Source organism: Aegilops tauschii, chromosome 5, assembly GCF_002575655.3.
Source record: "Aegilops tauschii subsp. strangulata cultivar AL8/78 chromosome 5, Aet v6.0, whole genome shotgun sequence".
NCBI classification, from domain to species: domain Eukaryota; kingdom Viridiplantae; phylum Streptophyta; class Magnoliopsida; order Poales; family Poaceae; genus Aegilops; species Aegilops tauschii.
In genome coordinates, this window is record NC_053039.3 from 186,307,892 (window position 1) to 186,315,090 (window position 7,199).

The window sequence follows — 7,199 nt, forward strand, 5'->3', positions numbered from 1 at the left end:
TCCCACCGAAACACCTAACGGTCACATTATGAACCAAGTCGGTCTGACCGAGTTCTCTGAATCGGTCCCACCGAGTTTGGTGATTTGTGTGTAACGGTTAGATTTTGTGTGGAGGCTATATATACCCCTCCACCCACTCTTCATTCGTGGAGAGAGCCATCAGAACATGCCTACACTTCCAATACATATTTTCTGAGAGAGAACCACCTACACTTGTGTTGAGGTCAAGATATTCCATTCCAACCACATAAATCTTGATCTCTAGCCTTCCCCAAGTTACTTTCCACTCAAATCTTCTTTCCACCAAATCCAATCCTATGAGAGAGAGTTGAGTGTTGGGGAGACTATCATTTGAAGCACAAGAGCAAGGAGTTCATCATCAACACACCATTTGTTACTTCTTGGAGAGTGGTGTCTCCTAGATTGGCTAGGTGTTACTTGGGAGCCTCCGTCAAGATTGTGGAGTTGAACCAAGGAGTTTGTAAGGGCAAGGAGATCGCCTACTTCGTGAAGATCTACCCTAGTGAGGCAAGTCCTTCGTGGGCGATGACCATGGTGGGATAGACAAGGTTGCTTCTTCATGGACCCTTCGTGGGTGGAGCCCTCCGTGGACTCGCGCAACCGTTACCCTTCGTGGGTTGAAGTATCCATCAACGTGGATGTACAATAGCACCACCTATCGGAACCACGGATAAAAAATCTCCGTGTCAACATTGCGTTTGCTCCCTCAAACTCCTCCCTTTACCTTCATATGCAATTGTTTTACATTCCGCTGCTATACTCTTAGAATTGCATGTGTAGGTTGATTGCTTGACTTGTGGTAAGTTGCTAAAATCTTCCAAGAACTAAAATTGGGAAAAGGCTAGATTATTATTTGGTCAAGTAGTCTAATCACCCCCCTCTAGACATACTTTCGATCCTACAAGTGGTATCAGAGCTTTGGTCTCCATTTGCTTTGATTTCCATAGCTTTTGGTGGTCATAGCCTTGGTTTCACAACCTAGGAGAGTATGGCGTCTAGCGAGGGAAATTACCACCGTAGAGGTCCTTACTTTAATGGTACAAATTTTGCTAGTTGGAAGCATAAGATGAAAATGCATATTCTTGGACATAACCCCGCCGTTTGGGCTATTGTGTGTATTGGCTTGCAAGGTGAATTCTTCGATGGGAAAGAACCTAACCGTGAAGCTACCGTGGAAGAGTTGAAGATGCTACAATACAATGCTCAAGCTTGTGATATTCTCTTCAATGGATTGTGCCCCGAAGAATTCAACAAAATCAGTCGTCTTGAGAATGCAAAGGAAATTTGGGATACTTTGATTGATATGCACGAAGGTACCGACTCCGTCAAGGAATCCATATTGGATGTGCTTCAAAGTCAACTTGACAAGTTCAAAATGAAGGATGGTGAAGGTGTCCCTGAAATGTACTCTAGGCTTGCTCTCATCACAAATGAGATTGCCGGCTTAGGAAGTGAAGAGATGACCGACAAATTCATCATCAAGAAGATCCTAAGAGCCTTGGATGGGAAATATGATACTGTGTGGACATTGATCCGAATGATGCCCAATTACAAATATCTCAAGCCAACGGAAGTCATTGGAATAATTGTTGCTCATGAGATGTCACTCAAGGATAAGGAAGAGCTTCACAACAAGTCAAGTGGTGCTTACAAAGCCTCGTGTGATACTCCCACATCATCAAGTGAGAAGCAAACCTTCAATGAAGGATTGAGCCTAATGGTAAAGAACTTCAACAAGTTCTACAAGATTAGAAGCAAAGAAAGAAGTTCCAAGTCAAGGTGCTACAATGACAAAAGATCTTCTAGTCGTGAGCGAAATTGCTACAATTGTGGAAGACCCGGACACTACTCCAATGAGTATACGGCCCCCTACAAAAGAAGAGAAGATTCTCCCAAAAGAAGAAGTAGAAGAGAAGAATCACCACCAAGAGAAAGGAGGAGTAGAGATGATCGTTATGAATGAAAACCCTCTCGGAGAAGCAAGGATTCGGAAAGGAAAAAAAAGTCATCAAGGAGCTACACAAAAAGAAGACATCAAGCTCATGTTGGTGAATGGGTATCCGGCTCCGACTCCGACAATCACTCCGAAAGAAGTTATCACTCCTACTCCGAATATACTCAAGATGAAGGTGTTGCCGGTCTAGCACTTGTGTCAACCAACTCCTACGACATATTTGACTCACAAAATGAAGGAATTGAAAGATGCTTCATGGCCAAAGGTCCAAAGGTAACACATCCCGAGTATGTTGATTTCAATAGTGATGAAGATGATTTGCTAGGTGATGATGATTTACTTGTTGACAACTCTAGTGATGAAGACTATGATGAAACGTTAATTAATCATGCTAATCAAGATAAAATGAATGATGATGATAAGAAGGAGATTGAGCGTCTAACTCAAGAACTAAACACTCTTAAGTTAGCTCATGAAACTACCTTGGAAAATCATCGAGAACTTTTAAAGACTCATGATAAGCTACGCTTTGAGAAGCTCAACCTTGAGCAAGAGCATGAGTTTTTAAAGGCAATCGATGATGATCTTCGCAAGAAAAGTTCTTCTTACATTGACAAGCGGTTACTCTTGTCTACTTACATGCCACAAGTTAAACCTAGTAACAAGAACAAGAAAGATGCTTCATCTAGTAGTAACAACAATCATGCTAAATCCAATGTTGTTGCTACTAGTAATTCTCTTGATTCCACTAATGATTCTCTTAGCCAAGTTACACTTGAGCAAGAAAATAGCTTATTGAAGGGAATTCTAGAGAAAGGTGTTTACAAGAGCCTTGCCGGAAGTAAGCAATTTGAGGAAATTGTGCGCAAGCAAGGAAGACACCGGAAGAATCAAGGTGTTGGTTTTGAACGAAAGTTCAATGCCAATGGAGTTGAGTGGGAAGAAGATCAATTCCCCAAGACGAAGTTTGTTCCTCAACAAGAGAAGTATGATCCTACTTCTTTCAAAGGGACACAAGCTCAAGATGATCTTCCACCACAAGACCACAAGCAAAAAGGCAAGGACAAGCCTCAAGAGGAAATTGATGCATTTGAAGAAGCACCTATGGCCTTGGTCAAGTGGGTTCCCAAGACTACATCAAGTTCTACTTCATCAAGTACAACTACAACTCCAAGGATTCCCATCAAGATGGTGTGGATCCAGAAGAAGAAGAACTAGAGAGTTCTTGAGGGTGACTCCGCCAACATACTTCACTCTTATCATTTTGGAAAGGACAAGTGCAAACAACTTCCATATCTTGCACTAGTTCAAGGAGTCACAAACCCTCTTGTTGGTAAGACAAGGGACAAGGTAACCTAATGCTTTCATGGACATCATCTTGTGTATGCATCACTCTATGTCTATGGATATCCTTGTTTGTTCCTTGTGGGACTAACCCGTGTAGGTATTGAAAGTGCAACTCACTCCAAAGGATTGCTCCAAATGATCTACATCAACATTGAGCATCTACATCTTCAACACCTATGTGAAGTCATCATCAACAAAACCCAAGGTTAGTTCATCCCTCTTAGGGGGGATATCACATCTAGGGGTGGCTTTACTCTAATCAATTGAGCTAAAGCAACTCTAATGGTGTGAACACAACAATGCTTTATGTAAAAGTGGTAACCCCACTTGTGCTTAAACGATGAGTATGACCTATGATCAAATGTTCTCATTTGACTGCTAACTCAATATACTCATATATAGATGACCTAGTCATCGCCAAACTGCTTGATAGATGCTAGAGTGTTTGTGCATGCTTTGTAACATATTTCATTTGCCATTTTATTGTGTGAGCATGTTGGTTGCATATTTTACTCATTCAAGGACATACATTTGTTGTTTTGATTGTTTGGCTCTTTCTCTTTTGCCAAATGGATGGACCAGAATGCCTAAGAACTCCCTCTAGCTATCTATGCTTTTCTCGTCTCAAACTCTATTCGTGCTACATCACAAAGTTTGATCAAGTCAGATTCGAACCACTCTGTGTGAGGAGCACTCGGAGTTCCCGATTCGTCATAGACTTAAACCTCCAAAACCTCTTTGTGCATCTCGGTCTGACCGATTCATCCTTTTCGTTCCTACCAAGTCACTAAGTTGATCTAGGGTTTTCAATCTCGGTGCAACCGATTAGAACTTTTCGGTCACACCGAGTTGCAGTAACTACTTGCAGTTTTGCATCTCGGTGCCACCGAATCGTTCCACTCGGTCACACCGACAGGGTCAGGTTATATATACCGAAGGGCCAAATTTTGGAAATTTTTCCGAACCTCCTCGCCCGCGTGTAACCTACTCTGCCTCCTCGGGTCTCCAGATCATCCTCTCGTCGCCAGCGACCTCCCGCCGCTTGTCTCCGCCGCCGTCAACGGAAATCTCCACCGCCGTTGCCGCCGTAGCAAGTTTGTCGCCGAACTAGGGTACGAACTTGAACTTTGTGCTAATCCTTCGTGGGTGCAGCCCTCCGTGGACTCGCGCAACCGTTACCCTTCGTGGGTTGAAGTCTCCATCAATGTGGATGTACGATAGCACCACCTATCGGAACCACGGATAAAAAATCTCCGTGTCAACATTGCGTTTGCTCCCCAAACTCCTCCCTTTACCTTCATATGCAATTGTTTTACATTCCGCTGATATACTCTTAGAATTGCATGTGTAGGTTGATTGCTTGACTTTTGCTAAGTTGCTAAAATCTGCCAAAAACTAAAATTGGGAAAATGATAGATTTTTATTTGGTCAAGTAGTCTAATCACCCCCCCTCTAGACATACTTTAGATCCTACAGTTTGCAGAAGCCTACTCCCTCATCTTCTCGCCTCTTTGTTAAACCGACTAGGCGAAACTGCCCTGCCTACCGTGCGGGAAAAGCCCCTCCCTCAACTTCTAAAAATAATTTTGTATCCATGGATTGCGCCATGGAGCAAAGCCTGAAGAAAACGGCGGAACAAATGTATACATCACGCCCGTTGCGTTCGCGTCGCATCCCAGACGGTTGGTCTGGCATGTCGCTCTCCGAATGGAACGCGCGTCATATTGTGTTTGCACACACATGTGGGACCGCAATTGAGAACCGACCATGGGCACACTCCCCCGTCCCCACAAGTCGGCTGAGTTAATAAAAGAGAGAGACGAGCGATAGTACTGGAGCAGTGTTGTAAACACGTCGATACTTGGATGATCCCTGCACGACACAAGAGATCATTTCGTCCATGCATGTGACCAGACTCCAGTAGACGGCTGGATTGGCTATTGTCTACATATCGTGCAGGTTGCGTTGTACAGGGTTGTAGTTCTGATGAGAAATATAAACCAAGGTTTCTTGTCATCTCGCAATATTAGGTGCCATGTGCTTCGGATCACTGCGAGGATTAAAAAGCGACAACTGCGTTCCTCCAAGGCGCTGGTCATTGGGGGCACATGCACGAAGACTTCTCGGCTGCCATCTAGGTCAAGCCGTCTATGTTAATTAGGACATCTATCGATTGATACCTTTTCTACGAGCTTGTCTTTAATTTGAGCTTTGATCCTCGTATGATTTGTCCGTCGGGATTCATGTTGTCTCCTTGGGGCAGTGTGTCGGTGTGGAATGACACCTATGGGATCACAAGGATCCCTACTACGGTTGCTAGGGCGCAGGGTTGCGAGAAGAGCAGGATTAGCAAACAACACAAGGATCGTTTACCCAGGTTCGGGCCGCGAGGATGCGTAAAACCCTAGTCCTACTTTGGTGGGTATATTTCAGAGAGTTCTTGAGCTCTCGAACTAGCTATGATGAGTGCGTGGTTCGAAAGAGCCCAATCCTCCTCCAGTATGCCATGGGCCTCCTTTTATAAGCGAAAGGGGCTGCCACAGTGGCAAACAGGAGGTGGAAAGGCGTACAGTATTGCGAGCTTATCGCTCGTATTACAGGACAAGTCGCATTTAATGCGCCGCTGAGGTGTCCCCTAGCTTTATCGGGACGGGGGCGAGGCCCGTCCCATCCGTCGCCGCTCCTCCTCGCTTCGACACGCGCCCTGGCCAGCGATACGTGCGGCGCCATGTAGGCAGCCAGGCAGCTGAGTTGGCGCGGTGGTAGGGTCTTCACAAAGATCTGCATGCTGCCAAGTAGGCGCCTGCTGAGTTTGCCTGGAAGCTGCATGTTGCCACGCAGGTGCCTGCCCAGCTGGTTTGGGCCGGCAGCTGCATGCGAACGGCGGTGGAGACTTGGCTGGTGCGGGCCTGGCAGTGGTCCTGCTGGTGTCTTTGGCGAGAGCCTTGCCGGCGGGCCCGGCAAGGGTCTTGCCGTGGTGCGCTGTCGTCCCCGGCAAGAATCTTGTCGGGGGTCTCGTGGCTCTCCTTGGCAAGGATCTTGTCCAGGATCGTTGTCTTCTAATCCTCATCTGATCTTGAATATGTCTTCACAAAGATCTGCATGCCACCACAAAGGTGCCTCCCGAGCCCTGGCCCCACGTGGCTGATGGTGTTGGGGACGTGGGCTCAAGAGTGGCTCGCCCTGTTGGTGTTTGACGAGCCGCCCCGGCAAGGGGCTTGTCGGGGCCGCTGAGGCTGTCCCGGCAAGGGTCCCGACAACGGTCTTGCCGGGGGAACCTGCTTCATCCCTCTGCTTTTTGTAGGCTTGGTCTTGGCGTTGCTCTGGCTGCCTCGGGCTTTGGTTTTACTTTGGTTCACCTCCCCTGCTCTGCTTGGCAGGGCCGTGGGCGCGGCTTCGACTACCCGTGCACAGGTAAAGGGGTACAAAGGTGTGTCCCTTCTTTTGTACACCGACAGGAGCCCCCGGGCCTGGGCCATACATAAGCGCGACACGTTGTTGGGCCAGGCCCAAAGCGGTGCGCGGGCAGGCGGGGCGGTTTTTACCGCGGTGAAACTTTTCGTGCGCTGCGCTTCCCACGTCCCACGCGCAGCGTGGAGGGGTGCGCATGACGTGGGCGGCATGCGTGGGGCGGTTCCTGCATGCATGCGTCAAATCGCAGTAAAGGGGCAGCTCGTGCCTTCCCCATAAAAGGAGGGAGGCGTGGAGGCGCGGCTCATTTACTGCGCGAGGCCGGGTTGCGGTTTTTAAGGCGTCCACACCCCATGATCACGGGGTGGGGAGAGGTCGCTTCACTCGTCCCCTCGATTCTGCACGTTCCCCACGCGTCCTCCATGCGCTTGGGGTGGCAAGCGGTGGAGACGGGAAACCGGGCCGT